We start from the raw sequence: 16,861 nt of genomic DNA on the forward strand, positions 1-16,861 counted from the left end.
AAGAGGAAGGTACGGAAGGAACTGCAGACCTTTTTCTAAAGGAACTAGTTCTGCTCGAAAGATTAGAACTTGAACTTAAAAATTTAAGATCTATAGATCCATCAGGAAATTGAATCACTTGTTCAATTTGAGATCTTTCAAGATTCGAAGTAGAGGGCTGAGTTATGGCATCAAAGTGCCATTCATCACTTGAGAGTATATCATTCCAATTAAGGAGTCTAGGAACAAATACTGTGCTTTGATCTGTATTTGCTTCCATAAGCATAATGACTTCTTTGACACTTTCAACTCGAGCTCTAGGTACAAGAGTAGTGTCCATAAGTCTGTAATATACTCGATGAATAATAGCTATTTCTCGAGTGTTAACTTTGCTATTCATATTCTTGGTTTTGACATTTAAAGTCAAAGTATCCATGACGTTAGGGTCATTGATATCTACCGAGAAATTAGGGTAGCAATTAAAGTATACCGGGCCATTGACTAGGTTACTTTGAAGAACTCCTAAGAGAGAGTCGTCGAAATTCAAGAGACGAGCATCTCTTAGAAGGACACAGATGGGCACGTCTAAACCTTTTTTGAAGAGAGGTTTAACAACTATCTGAACAAGGCCAATATGCAAGTAATTGAATTGACGTCTATATCTATTCAAATCTTGTTCAGAAAATAGTTTAATAATTTCTAAGGAATTATTAATAGCAACAATGGACTCACATGTCTTAATATTATGTTTCTTAACGAAATTGAAACTTTCTAATTCTTAAATATTTTTAAAAGGTTCATTGGGAATGTTCCAATTTTGTAAATCAATTTCCAGTTTAGCAATCTTAGTTGCTTGAAAAGATAAATTAACATTGTTTAAAATATGCTGGTTGGAATTCATACGTTGAAAATACTGTCTAGGGGCTTATAGGGCTAAAATAACTATTCAATATGTAATAGTAAACAGTAAATATACAGATATCTAACAGATACTGTACCTTAACTTCTTAGATCTAGTGGCTTCCTAGTAGAGTCTTCTTGGGTTTACATCTGTTTTCTCTAAAGTCATCTTAGCGACGGAATAACCTAGCAAGGTCTAAACGCCTACCTCGGCAACAACGACCTATTTCTTTCAGGCTAGCCAATGTCTGAACCGGATATTAATCGGTTACCTCATACTTATAGAGAAAATAAATACCTCATACATAACTTAGAAGCATCTTAAGAACAAGAGTTTAAAGAATAGTATAAAAGGTAGATAAGAGCATAAATAAAGTTTAAAATATCATAATTGAAAGTAATTTTGCCATGCCCTAGACAGTATATGTACTTAGCTGCTCATACTAAGTACGTATACTGCCAACATGGCTTCTTTGAATACTTTTTAAAATGTTATTTGAAATTTTAAGAGGATATTATTTTAAATTTAAAAAGTATATTCTTTCAGAAAGTTACAAAATTTAATATGTAAAAAATATCCATAGGAATTGATTTTATCTATTATATTTTGTCGATTTATGTGTAGGTAAATGTAAAAATATTGATCCTATATAAAACTTATAGATGTATACATGTTTAGATTGAACATTATAAGGTATTATTTGTGTGCCTAATGTTTACGGGCTTCGTTAATTAATTCTTGAAGAGGAACACAGTTCCAGGTATTCTATTCATCCAGGAGCCGCCAAAATGTATCAAGATTTACGACAACATTACTAGTGGAGGAGAATGAAGAAGGATATAGTTGTATATGTAGCTCGGTGTCTAAATTGTCAGCAAGTCAAGTACGAGCATCAGAGACCTGGTGGTTTGCTTTAGAAGTTAGAAATTCCTGAGTGGAAGTGGGAGCGTATCATTATGGATTTTGTTGTTGGGCTCCCATAAACTCGAAGAAAATTTGACGCAGTTTGGGTCATTGTGGACAAGTTGACCAAGTCAACACATTTCATTCCAGTGGCAGTTACCTATTCTTCAGAGCGGTTAGCTGAAATTTACATTTATGAGATTGTCCGCCTACACGGTGTGCCCGTGTCTATTATTTCAGATCGAGGTACGCAATTTACCTTACATTTCTAGAGGGCTGTACAACGTGAATTAGGCATGCGGATTGAGTTGAGTACATTATTTCATCCACATACAGACGGACAGTCAGAGCGTACTATTCGGATATTGGAAGATATGCTTCGCGTTTGTGTTATAGACTTTGGAGGTTCTTGGGATCAGTTCTTGCCACTTGTGGAGTTTTCTTATAATAATAGCTACCAATCGAGCATTCAGATGGCTCCATATGAGGAATTATATGTAAGGCGATGCCGTTCGCCAGTTGGCTGGTTTGAATCGGGAGAGGCTTGATTGTTGGGTACCGATTTGGTACAGGATGCCTTGGATAAAGTCAGGGTTGTTCAGGATCGACTTCGCACAGCTTAGTCTAGGCAAAAGCGTTATGCCGACCGTAAAGTTCGTGATATTGCATTCATGGTTAGAGAAAGAATATTACTCCGGGTTTCACCTATGAAAGGTGTAATGAGGTTCGGAAAAAAAGGCAAGTTGAGCCCTAGGTATGTTGGACCCTTTGAAATTCTTGAAAGGGTGGGTGAAGTAGCCTATAGGCTTGCATTACCACATAGTTTATCAACGGTTCATCCGGTGTTCCATGTGTTTAGCTCCAGAAATATTATGGTGATCCGTCCCATGTGCTAGATTTCAGCTCATCCAATTGGACAAGGATTTGACTTATGAGGACGAGCCGGTAGCTATTCTAGCCCGGTAGGTCTGGCAGTTGAGGTCTAAGAGTTATCCTTCAATTCGAGTGCGATGGAGAGGTCAGCCGGTAGAGGCATCTACCTTGGAGTCTGAGTCGGACATACAAAGTAAATATCCACACTTATTCATCAGCTCAGGTACTTTTTGTAACTTCGTTCGAGGACGAACGTTTGTTTAGAGGTGGAGAATATGATGACCCAAAATGTTATCTTTAAATATTATAATTAATTCTGTGTTATAAGACCTCTAAAAGCACTATTTATCACTCCTCGACTTGTGTGCATAGTCCGTATAATTTTCCAAAAAGTTTTTGTGTGAAAAATGGATTAAAATGTGAAATAGAGCTTTAAACCTCAAATGAGTTGACTTTGGTCAATATTTTGAGCAAACGGACACGGATAAGTGTTTTGATAATTCCGGTATGTCTATATCGTGATTTGGGACTTGGGCGTATGCCCGGAATCGAATTCCGAGGTCCCTAGCCCGAGATATGGAATTCCGAGGTCCCTAGCCCGAGATTCCGAGGTCACGATAGATGAATCGCGTTCGCGAAGAGGAACTTGAGGCAGGTGAAATTTACTCTTCGCGTTCGCGAAGAGGGGGCTGTGTTCGCAAAGGGTAGATGGCAGTTTTCATCACGAACGCGTGGAAGCGTTCGCATTCGCGTAGAAGGCAAGGTTTGGCCAGGCACCAAGCGATAAAGCTTCGCGTTCGTGTAGGGTGTATCGCGTTCGCGAAGGCCAAATTTGGCAAGGCTTCGCGTTCCCGTAGAGAAAAGTTTTGGCAGCACAAAAATGTGCTTCGCGAACGCGAGGCACTGACCGCGTTCGCGAAGGGTAAAAATCCGAGAAACAGAACTTAAGTTCTGGAAAATGGGATTCGTCCCATTTTCAATCATTTTCCATTTTTGAGCTCGGGTAAGGCGATTCTTGGGTGATTTTCACGGAAAAATATTGGAGTAAGCATTCTTTATCCTATATGGATTATATTTCATGATTCCATACTCATTTATATCATGAATTCATGAAATTTCGGGAGATAATCAGATTTTTTTATAAAACTTCCAAAAACGAAAATTTAATGTTTGAAGGTCCATATGCCATCGGAATTTGATAATTATTGTATGCTTGTTGTCTTATAATTTCATATTAATTGTTGCATTTATTGGAGTAATTTCTTTTATAAGAATTGGTAAATGAATATATTTGAGGTGCGGGTTGCACGCCACAACGGAAATGAAAGTAAATATATATATATATTGGGGGATCGGATTGCACGCCGCAACAGACTTATTTAAAAGTGTATATTGGGGGATCGGATTGCACGCCGCAGCAAACTTATTAAAAATTCCATATTGAGGGATCGGATTGCACGCAGCAACAAAGTTATTTAAAAGTCTATATTGGGGGATCAGATTGCATGCCGCAACAGACTTATTAAAAATTCCATATTGGGAGATCGGATTGCACGCTGCAACAGACTTATTAAAAAGTCTATATATATACTTGATTAAAATAAATATATTGGAGGATTGAAAATAAATATATATTGTGAGAGCGGTTTGCACGCTGCAACAGAAATTGATTAAAATAATAATTGGTTATGACTGCTGAGTTAGCTTCAACTATTAGAATTGAGTTACCTGATTTAATTCTATTATTGTAGTTAGCACTATTATTGCGTACATGTTAATGTAAGTTACCTGCCTTAGCCTCGTCACTACTTCGTCGAGGTTAGGCTCGGCACTTACCAGTACACGGGGTCGGTTGTACTGATACTACACTCTGTACTTCTTGTGCAGATTTCGGAGTTGGTCCCAGCGGCGTACCATAGACTTGCTCAGATTTCAGCTACCAGAGGAGATTTGAGGTATAACTGTACGGCGTCCGCAGTTCTGAAGTCCCCGTCTACTTTACTTTAGTTGTGTGTTTGTTTTCAGACAACTTTATTTTATTCAGACCTTTATTTGTATTATTCTAGAAGCTCATGCACTTGTGATACAAATTCTGGGATGGTATTTAGACACCGTTATTTTTATGGATTATTCGCTACATTTCAGACTTTACTTCCGCATTAGTTTCTTTGTTATTAATAAATTTAAAAATTGTTTTAAAATGGATAATATTATTCTAACGTTGGCTTGCCTAGCAAGTGAAATATTAGGCGCCATCATGGTCCGAAGTTGGAAATTTCGGGTTGTGACACCTGTGTCGCAAATGCGACATTTGTAGCTGGTTAAAGGCATGGGAGACGAGATATTTGAACTCATTCTCGCAATTTTGAACCCTAGACTCGGTAGGAGACGATTTGGAGAGGGAACTTTCACCTGCAAACTTTGGGTAAGTGATTCTAATCCATTTCTAATCATATTCCATCAACATATCTTATATTCTAACATCAAAATCATGTGAATCAAAGTAAAAATTTGTGAAACTTTGTCAAGTCTTTTGAAAAATAAGAAATTGAGTTTTGAGAGTCGATTTGGACTTGTATTTTGAAACTAATCACATATATGAACTCGTGGGATCATGGGTAGATGAAATCTACCATTGGACTCGGATTTTGACCGGATGAGCCCTCGTTGACTTTTGTTGAGTTTTTGAGAAAAGTGTAAAGATCTTAGATTTATCTATTGCAATTGAATTCCCTAGTATTGTGTGATGATATTAAGTCAATTTTGGTTAGATTATATCCATTTGGAGGCGGATATTAAGGGAAAAGCTATTTCCGAGTGTTGATTCGGCCTAGTCGAGGTAAATATCTTGCCTAACTTTGTGTGGAGGCACTACCACTTAGGATTGGTATTTTTTGATTCAATTGTGCTAAGTGAAATTTGTGTACGCAAGGTGACGAGTGGGTATACAGGTTGTACGTGGTATTTGACCGGTTTAGGCTACTTAGATATTTTTATACTTTAATTGAAATGCCATATCATGTTCTAAATTCTCCGAGTCAATCTATTCTTACTTGTGTTAGTCTATCCTTACATGCCTTAAATGATTTTGTTAACCCTTGTTATACCTCCTAATTGATAAATTGTTCTCATTCTTTAGTTGAACTTGTTGCCTCTTTTAATGTTACATGCTATCTCTTCATTGTTGGTTATCATTATTTGAAGTCATTATGCACGTTATCTCTTTCATTGTTGATTATTATTAATTGAAGTTATTGTTTATATTACCTCTTTCATTGTTGATTACCATTATTTAAAGTTATTGTTCATGTTATCCCTCTCATTTTGGATTTCCATTATTTGAAGTCATTGCTACACGTTATCTCTTCCATTGTGAGTTATTCTTATTTAACATCTTGGTTATACATTATCTCTCATTGTTGAGTTATTGGTGTTGAAAATGTGAAAGCCGCTATCACGTTGAGGCGAAATTGTTATTTTTGAAACATTCTCCTTTTTGAGCATTTTACATTCCTTGTAGTTGTTGATATTCTTGTACCCGTTGTGGTGGATCCGTAAGCTATTGTTGTGGAAATATTGATATTGTCGATTGTTGGCGAATTGTGATACATGGACACTTATGGTGCGAGTTGTTATTATAATGTGATATTGACGAGCATGCAGCAGTATAAGGCTTGGGGTTGATGTGCATGAGCTGGTATAAGGTGGGGCTTATGTGCGTGATGCTTGTAAGGGAACTACGTGAAGCCATGCGGCGTCATAAGGCAGGCTAAAGTGCTTGTAGATATTTTGGGAAAACTGTTTTCAAAACCTATTTCAAATGTAAGGCTCACGCAGCAGTATAAGAAACGATTGTGATTGAGATTGTGTATTGTGTATTATGAATACGAGGCGGTACCTCGTTTGTGATCCTTGATTTATACGACGCGGTACCTCAGTGGTAATTCTTATTGTACACGAGGTGGTACCTTGGTGGTGATTCTTATTGTACACGATGCAGTATCTCGTTGTGTTATTTTGTTGCTTATCTCATGTTGCAAAGAGTTTTTGGCAGAAAAGTTCTTGCTGTTTTGTTCTTCTTTGTTCTAGAAGTTGTTGTCCGTATATGATCATTTTGGTTCTTTTGAGTTGCTTATTTTATGTTATTCCCATGCTTAGTTTCTGGTATTAGTTCATGTTATTATCTTGTTTCGTATCATCTATTTCTTCACTATCCATTATGTATTCTTATTACATTTCGGTACTTCTTATTTATATCCTAGTAAGTGTCTTGACCTGGCCTCTTCACTACTCTACTAAGGTTAGGCTTGATATTTACTGGGTACCATTGCGGTGTACTCATACTACGCTTTTGCACATTTTTGTGCAGATCCAGGTACGCCTGCTAGTGCCGGTCGTTAGAGATCATTTGTAGCTGCCTTACAGAGACTTCAAGGTATGTATGTTCGGCGTTCGCAGGCTTCAGAGTCATCTTTCCTGTTTTACTTCATGTTGTATTTCTTTCAGAGAGTTATGTATTAGATATGCTAGTTTTATTCTATAGAGCTTATGACTCAGTTCTACCGGTTTTATGGAGTGTATTGATGAGATTATGTTTTGTTTCGGAAGGTTATATCAGTTATTTAGCTTTGTTTTAGTATTTTGATAATTGTTTCTGCCAAGTTATTATTATATGTTAAGCTTACCTTGTCGTAGAGATTAGGTTCCATCACGTCATCCTACAGAGGAAAATTCGGGTCGTGACAATCAAATAATTCTATAGGAATCAAACCCAAACGGTAAAGACCGAATCTTTAATCAAATACTCAAAGTCAACCAAATATTCAACCCAGGCTCTCACCTCGGAACCCGACAAAACTCACAAATTTTGACAACTCATTCAGATACGAGTTCAACCATACTATTTTCACTTAAATCTGACTCTGAATCGATGTTCAAATCTCAAATATTCATTTTAGAAATGTTTTGACAAAAACCCCAATTTCTCTTTTAGATTCATCAAATCAAATGCCAAAATCAAATATGGAATCATGTAAAATAATAAAATTTGAGTCACAAATACCTACTCCAATCCAAATAGTAAAAATTCGCCTCAAGAATCTGTCATGACCAAAAATCCCTCCTTAGGAATTGTGATGGCACCTAGTCTCCAAACTAGGTGAGCCGGTCACTCAATATTATTTAAAATAATTAAAGCATGAAATAACAAAAATGGAGTTTAACATAAAAGCGGAAACAAGAGTACTTCAAGCCGAAATGGAAAATACTCAACATAATATCCCAGAACTAGGTGGTATAGAGTCACAAGCTCTAACTGAATACACGAGAACATCTAAAAAATACATTACTCTCTGAAATACATAAACAATAGAAATGGAATAGGAGGGTGACTCCGAGACTTACGGTCGGATCATGCAGGAATACCTTGAAGTCTCCGGTGTGCAATGCCTCACTACTAATCAGTCAAGTCCGAAGTACCTGGATCTGCACAAATAAATGTCCAGAAGCGTAGTATGAGTACACCACAATAGGTACAAGTAAGTATCAAGACTAACCTCGGTGGATTAGTGACGAGGTATAAGTCATTTGATACTCACTAGACAAATAACCCGTGCAATAAATATATAAAAGAAAATAGATAATTGAATGTAACTGAAAATAATAATCACAATTCCTTTTAAAATATATATCAACAACACTGTATAGTAAAACCAATCTTTGATCATGAAACATCAATTAGAGGTAAGGCATGTGATGAAATATCAAATTCAACCATTTATTTCATTTAAGTGCAAAATAGAGACTTTCGGAACAATTTTGAAATAAGAATAACAGTCCCGTCTCAACACAATCACAACAACATTGAAGACACCCCGAAATATCACATAACATCATCAAAATGCCACCCTTATGACGCTGCATGTGCACATAAAAATTATATGCTACCCTTATTTTGTCACATGCGCATATAGCCACCCTTATTTCGCCACATGGACAGCCCGAGATAATGCCACCCTTAATTCGCCCCACATGCACAACCATAGACAAAGAAATCGCACGGAAAAACCTCGTGTTGACACCCCAATCAATTCGCTCAACATATCCACAAGTGACACGGTACCACAAAACAGTAATGCCAAGTGCCACAATATCACAACAATAGTACTAAAGTAAAGTATAAGTTCACAACTTTCAACAATTGTACACGAGGACATAATATATAATCATATAAGCGGATGGATATTCAATAGATAAAGCATGTCTATGGCTAAGTCAATGAAATGAGCATGATCAAATAGTCATAAAGTGATTTCACAAGTTTCATATAAAGTTCATTATCACATAAGGCATATTAATAGCCAACGGTCTATTCCGGTCAAAACCACACATAGTGCCCGTATTCACACTTGTCACATCATGTACACGTCACTTAACACATCATATAAATCAACAATTAGGGCTAGCACCTAAGGGGTATTTCCCCCATACAAGGTTAGGCAAGATACTTACCTCAAACAAGCTAAATCAATCCGCTAATAGGCCCTTCTTATGCAAATTCACCTCTGGACGACTCGAATCTAGCCAAAATAACTTAATATTATAAATAAAAGGCACAGGAAATGATTTCGGATAATAAATATTCGATATTTAATTAAAATAAAAAAGTCAACACAAAAAGTCAACCCCGAGTTCGCACCTCGGAACCCAACAAAACTCACAAATTTCGAACATACATTTCGATACGAGTCCAACCATACCAAAATCATCCAATGCCGACCTAAAACCGACCTTCAAATCATCATTTTGTGTTTTAGAAAAGCTTTTACAAAAATCTCCAATTTCTCCAATTCAAGTCACTAATTAAACACTAAAATTGAGGTTGGAATCATGAAATAATAATAAATTTGAGTCAAAAACACCTACCCCAATCCAAATCTTGAAACTTCCTCCAAAATTGCCCAAATCGAGCCCTCTAACTCAAAATGTGGTAAAATAACCAAAACCCTCATAAAATAGAGTATTAAATAGATCCGCCCAGGCATACTCATAAGGATTGCAAAAAAGCCCTCGCGATCGCGAAGACCAAACTTACCCAGCTGCCAAATCGTTCTTCGCGAACGCGACATACTAATCACAAACGCGGTGATCAGCTACACAATCCCTACGCTAACGCGACTCCTTACTCGCGAGCACAAAGGGCAAATGCGTGATGCCCCTTTCGGCCTTTCCTTCTACGGGATCGCGACACCTAGATCGTGAACGCGAAAGTAATAGTCTCCCAAGCTTCGCAAATGCAGTCCTCACTTCGCGACCGCGAAGAATAAAATGCCTACCACCAAAATTACTCTACGTGACACGACTCCTTAGTCGCGATCGCGATGAAGAAAATTAGATATCAGCTGACATCAATCCAACATAAGAGGAAATTTCCCGTAGCCGATCCGAAACACATCTGAGGCCCTCGAAACCCATCTAATCATACTAACCAGCCCTAAAACATAACACGAACCTACTCGAGGACACAAATCACACCAAACAACATCAAACTATGAATCACACCTCAATTCAAGCAATAAACTAATGAATATTCCAAATTCAAAACTTACGTCGAACATATCTAAACACCTCCGAATGACCTAGAATTTTGCATGCAAGTCCCAAGTGACACAACAGACCTATACCAACTCCTGGAACCACAATTAGAGCCCGATATCAACAAAGTCAACCCTCGATCAAACCTATCAACCTTCCAAAACTTTAACTTTTCAACTTTTGCCAAAAAGTACCAAATCAACCTACGGACCTCCAAATTCAAATCCGGACACACGCCTAAGTCCAAAATCATCATTTGAAGCTATTGGAGCGATCATCATATCAAACTCCAAGGGACTAAGTAAAAATTCATCATATCAAACTCCAGTTAACTCTTAAACTAAAGTCTCCAACCAAGGAACTAAGTGTCCCAAATCAATCCAAAACTCTCCTGAAAACACACCAATCACTCTGGCAAGTCACGCAACCACAAATACACATATGTAATGCATTGAATAGGGAAACACAACTAGAATACACAAAACGACTAGCCAGGATCATTACAGAATCGTCCAAATCTGAGCTCCCAATCTCAAAATGTGATAAAATAACTCAAAGTCCAAAATAGACTACTTACATGCACTGTCCACCTTTTGCATTGCAGGAACCACTTCGCGATTGCGAAGAATAAATATGAACACTGCCAAAATACATTTCGCGTTCGCGACACTACCTCCGAGAATGTGATGACCACATGCACCAAAACTGCACGAATGCGCCCATTCCCACGTGAACATGAAGACACCCCCCAGCTCCCATGCTGAAGCGCGATCGCAAACCTTCTCCTACAAACGCGATGGTCAAACCACTTAAGCTCTGCAAATGCGATCCTCAAGTCTCGAATGCATAGAGGAACAACGCCCAGCTCCAACTTACACATCTCGATCGCAGTCTTCCTCACGCGATCACAAAGAAGGATAAACAACACCAGAACTCAAAGAAAACCAACAATCAAACATGAAGGAAACATGGTCCGAAATCCGTCTGAAAATCACCCGAGCTCCTCGGGACCCCGTCCAATCATGCCAACAAGTCTCAAAACATAAAATGGACCTACTCGAGGCCTCAAATCTCACAAAATAACCTCATAACCATGAATCACACCTCAATTCAATCTTAATAAACTATTTCAAATTTCCAATTTCCAAACTTACGTCGAACACATCTAAACAACTCAGAATTACCTTAAATTTTGCACACAAGCTCCAAATGAGATAACGAACCTATTCCAACTCCCCGAACCATAATTCAAACTCGATAACATCAAAGCCAACTCCTGGTCAAACCTATGAACTTTCCAAATCTTTAAATTGCCAACGTTTGCTAATTAGAGCCAAAACCTTCTGGAAATATCCAAATACAAATCCGAGAATATGTCTAAGTCCAAAATCACCATCCGGACCTAACAGAAGCATATAAACTCCGATCTGAGGTCAAATACCCAAAACTGAAATTTGGTCAACTCTTCCAACTTAAAGTTTTCTATTTGAGAATCATTCTTCTAAATTAATTCCGATCCACACAAAAATCCAAAACCGATAATACACATTATTCATAATACACCATATGAAGCTACTCATATCCTCAAACCACCAAACTAAATGCAAAAACTCAAAACGATCGGTCGGGTTATTACACGTAACTATTTAAAGGTTATAGATAATAGTAAAGAGTTATAAATATTCCAACTCACAAATAGTTGCCATATAATATTAGCCAATAGTTACAGTTATTTAAAATATATAATGTTTGAATATGTATAACTATCTGTAATTATGATACTGGTTGTTTTTCTTTTTAGATCTCTGTTCCCCTATTTAAGACTTTCAATATTTTCCCCCTATTTTATGACTTGCGGAGATGGTTGATTTGGTTTTGGAAAGGTTCAGGTTGAATTCAAAATACTTAGTTCCATAATAGTGGCCTAAGGTGGCCAAGTTTGACTCGAGTCAACACTTTAAGTAAACAATTTTAGAATTGGAATCTGAAGGTTCTAATAGATTCGTATAATAATTTTGGACTTGGACGTATGTTCGGATCGAGTTATGGGTGGACCGAAAGCGTTTCAGCGCTTATAGTTGGAAGTTAGCGTTTTGAAGGTTTTAGAGTTTTCCAAGTTTGACTTGAAGTAGACTTTGGTGGTATCAGATCCAGTTTGGCATTCCGAGCTTGGAAGTAAGTTTGTTTTGTCATATCAGACTTGTGTGTGAAGTTTGATGTAATTTCGAGTTGTCTAAGCATGATTCGTCACGTTCGGAGTTAGTTGGAAGAAGTTTGAAGTAGAAGTTGATTAATTTGGTTTTGAGGTGCGATTATTGGTTTAGATATTATTTCATGTGTTCCAAGACTTATAGTAGGTTCGAATTATATTTTTGGACTTATTGGTATAATTGGACGGGATCTTGGGGGCCTCGGGGGTGTTTCGTGGTGGTTTCAGACCATTTCCTTTATGTTAGAGATGCTGGTTTGTTGGTGTACTGGTGTGCTTCATGATTGCGAAGGGTGCTCTGTAATCGCGAAGAAGGCCAGTGAAAGGAGTAATGGATTTCTCTTCATGAACGCGAGGAAGGCCACATGAACGTGATAGAGGACCTAGCTCCTCTTCGCGAACGCGAAGAAGGTTGATGAAGGAAAAGTTAACATGCGTTAGGCCTTTGTGAACGCGGCTGGGTGACCATGAACACAGAGGGATGGGATCAGAAGGCATCATGAACGTGACCTGGGTTTCGCGAATGCGAAGTGAAAATTTTGGGCAGGGGAAGTTTGGTCTTCGCGATTGCGAGGCATTTTCCGCGATCACGATAAAGAAACCCATGGGCAGAATATGTTTTTAATTAGGGACATAGGCTCATTTCCCTTACTTTTCACTTGACTTGGGCGATTTGAGAGCTATTTGGAGGGGGATGTTTATCAGGAATCATAAGGTAAGTGATTTCTACCAATTATGAGTTAAATACATGGATTAGGTAAGGATTTTAATATAAATATTAGTGGGATTTTGGGATTTTGTTAAAACCCTAGGATTTAGTAAAAATGGGATTTGACCACAAAATTAATTTTGAAATTGGGTACAAGTTATATATTCGAGCATGTGGGCCTGAGGTTGACTTTTATTGACTTTTCGAGTTGAGTTGGAAATTTATTACTCTAATAGTTAAATTATGGTCTTTTAAGTATATATTCATTGGTTTGTACGACCTTTGACTAGTTTCGAGTTGCTCGACATCGATTTGAGGCGACTAGTAAGGTTTGAGAGCCGAGTAGTGGGCTTGAAAGCGAAATAAGTCTCTTGCCTAATCTTGTAAGAGAAAATTATCATCTTAGGTATTTTAATTATTGTGTGCTACTTGTTATGGGAGCTATGTACGTACGTGGTACTGAGAGTTCATGCGTTGCTAGATTCATGTTTATGTGCAGGTAGACTTAGACCTACACCATGCCTTAACTGTTTTATTTGAATTAACCTTATTTGTTTGATTACTTGAATTTATAACTGAGATTGAGACTAACTTTAATATATTGACCGAGCCTCTTATTTGGATTTTGTGGAATATTTGATGAACGGTAGTTCTTTGTCTTCTTGACTCGCACGTATTTTCGCGGGTGAGAGAGTTTCTTTATTCTTATGGGATCGGGTCGTCCGCCTTGACAACATTGTGAGATATTCTTATGGGATCGGGCCGTTCGCCTCAGCGGTTTGTGTAACACTATTCTTATGGATTCAGGTCATTCACCTCGACAACATTATGAGATATTCTTATAGGATCGGGCTATTTGCCTTGGCGGTTTGTGTAATACTATTCTTATGGGGTCGAGTCGTTCGCATGGACAGACTTGTGCATAATATTTGAGAGGGAGTCAGTGTACATATGAGTTTTCCTGACTTGAGATTTGATTCTGTATTGATATTGGCTGATCTTGTTCCTTCGAGGCAGGTTATGATATTTAGTGATTTCGTAATTATTCTTGCTTGAGAATCATATTATTGATATTTGTCTGTCTTGTTGCTACTTGTTGTGTTTCATACATGTCTACTTTATGTACATTGTTATTGGACCACTAGTAAGTATCGATGTCGATCTCTCGTAACTACTTCTTCGAGGTTAGACTTGATACTTACTGGGTATGTATGACTTATGTACTTATACTATACTTCTGAACTAATTGTAAAGGTACCGAGATAGGTACTTCTCGTGGTAACTCAGGCGCGTAGTCACATTTGCTGAAGACCTTGTGGTGAGCTACTTTCCATGCTTCAATTCGTAGCACCCTAAGTTTCCTTATTACTATGTTTATTTATTTTTGTCTATTCTATTTCAGAGAGTAGTAATAGTGATTTTTGTATGTTCTACTAGATGCTAGATGTCACAAATGGGGATTTATAGTAGATGCTTATGGTTGTACTTGATACATATTTTATTTATACTTTATATTTTGTTCACACTTCACGACTTAGTAGTAATGAAAGCATCTTACCATGATTTCTAAATCTAATTCCGCTTTAAAAATAAGATTCTTGATCTTAAAGGTGTTGTGAACGGATGGTTTTGTTGGTGGTCTACTGTTGGTTAGTCTAACAACAGTATTGGGAGCCATCATGGCCTATGGTGGAAATTGAGTCGTGACATTGTGTTGCTGAGTGTGCGAATAACATTTCACATTGATAGCTGAAAAAATTGGGAGCTTACATATAAGGTGTATGGATCTCTTAATAGTGTGAGGTCTTTTGGGGAAAACCGCGCGGGGATGGATCAAAGTAGATAATATCACACTATGTTAAGAATATTTTTGGAGTTGGTTGAGCCCTACAACTAGTATCAGAGCAAGATTTGATTTTCTACATATAATCTATAAGATGTCTTCATCATCTTCAACAAAGTACGAAGTAGAGAAATTCGATGGGAGTTCTAGTTTTAGTCTATGGAAGATTAAGATGAAATCGTCCCTGCTATTACAAGGGTTATGGAAGGCAATTAATGAGAATTTTCCTGAAAAGATGAAAAAGACAAAGAAAGCAGATCTGAAGGCAATCTTCATGAGTGTTAAATATAGCATTCTTCGGGAAATTGTTGAAGAAACTTCTACAGCAATGGCATGAAAGAAGATAGAAGATCTGTATTCTAGAAAATCGCTGACAAACCACCTCTACCTAAAAAAAAGGTTATAGAATCTCTGTATGAACAAAGGTACACCTGTTAAAACTCACCTTGATGAGTTTAATTCAATTATAATAGACTTGAAGAATGCGGATATCAAATTGAAAGTGAGGATCAAGCCTAGACTGTGTTATGTTCTTTACCACAGTCTTATCATACTTTTGCCGATACATTGCTATATGGGAAGACAATATTTCACTGGAAGATGTTATTAGTGCACTAAAATCTAAAGAGTCAAAAAAGAGTTTCTAGACAGCGGAATTGAGGACGAGGGTCTTGAGAGTAGAGGAAGAAAACAACCGAAAGACTTTAATAGAAAGAGTCAACAGCCAGATCTAAGTATAGAGCAAGAAATCAGAACTGTTATAAGTGTGGGGAGCAAGGTCACTACAAGAGAGATTGTCCTAAGCTGAAAGAAAAAAGAGGAAAGCAGAAAGTAGATAATTCTGTAAATATTGTTGATACTGATAATAATTCTGATGATAGTAACTATATAGGGGAAGTATGTGCCTTGAGTTCTAGTCATGGGTAGAATTCCTTGGTTCTTGATTCTGGTGCTGCTTTCCATATATATCCACACAAAAAATAGTTTTCAACTTACAAGGAAATGAGTGAGAATGTCTACATAGGAGATGATAATCCATTACTAGTAGAGGGGATTGGTAAGATCATATTGAAAATGTTCAATGGAATTATCAGAAACATTGAGTGTTGGCATGTTCCTCAGACAAAGAGAAATTTGATTTCCCTTTCGACTTTGGATGATCAAGAGTATAAGTTCCACTCCAGGAATGGAATATTTAAAGTGTGTAAAAGCTTTGTGATACTCATGAAGGGTAAACTGCATTTTAAATTATATCATCTTTAGGCTAGTGTAGTTGCTGAGGAAGTTGTTGTATCTTCTGAAAAAGGTGATCTGAATTAGTCTCAGTTATGGCACTTGCGACTTGATCATATGAGTGACAAGGGATTATCTTTGTTAACCAAGAAGAATTTGCTGGATAGGTACAAAAATCAAGTTTTAAATTTTGTGAGGACTGTGTGTTTTGTAAACAGACAAGGATGAAATTCAGCAAAAAGGCAGAGCACAAGACCAAAAATATTTTATATTATATACATTAAGACTTGTGGGGTTTAAAAAGAGTTCCCTCTAAGAGTGGTGCCAGGTATTTTATGACTTTGATTGATAATTACTCAAGAATAGTGTGGGTGTAATTTTTAAAATAAAAGATGAGGGATTTTTGACATTTGTTAAATGGAAGACGATAGTTGAGAGACATACAGAAAGAACAATTAAGTGTCTTCGGACTAACAATGGATTGGAATTTTGTAATTCTGAGTTCAATAATTTCTGCAGCAGAGAGGGCATAGTGAGATACCGCACTTTTGTCAGAATACTATAATAGAATGGTATTGAAGAACGTATGAGCATAATGCTTTGTGATAGGACACAAAG

The sequence above is a fragment of the Nicotiana tomentosiformis genome, chromosome 12, assembly GCF_000390325.3.
Source record: "Nicotiana tomentosiformis chromosome 12, ASM39032v3, whole genome shotgun sequence".
In the NCBI taxonomy this organism is placed as follows: Eukaryota; Viridiplantae; Streptophyta; class Magnoliopsida; order Solanales; family Solanaceae; genus Nicotiana; species Nicotiana tomentosiformis.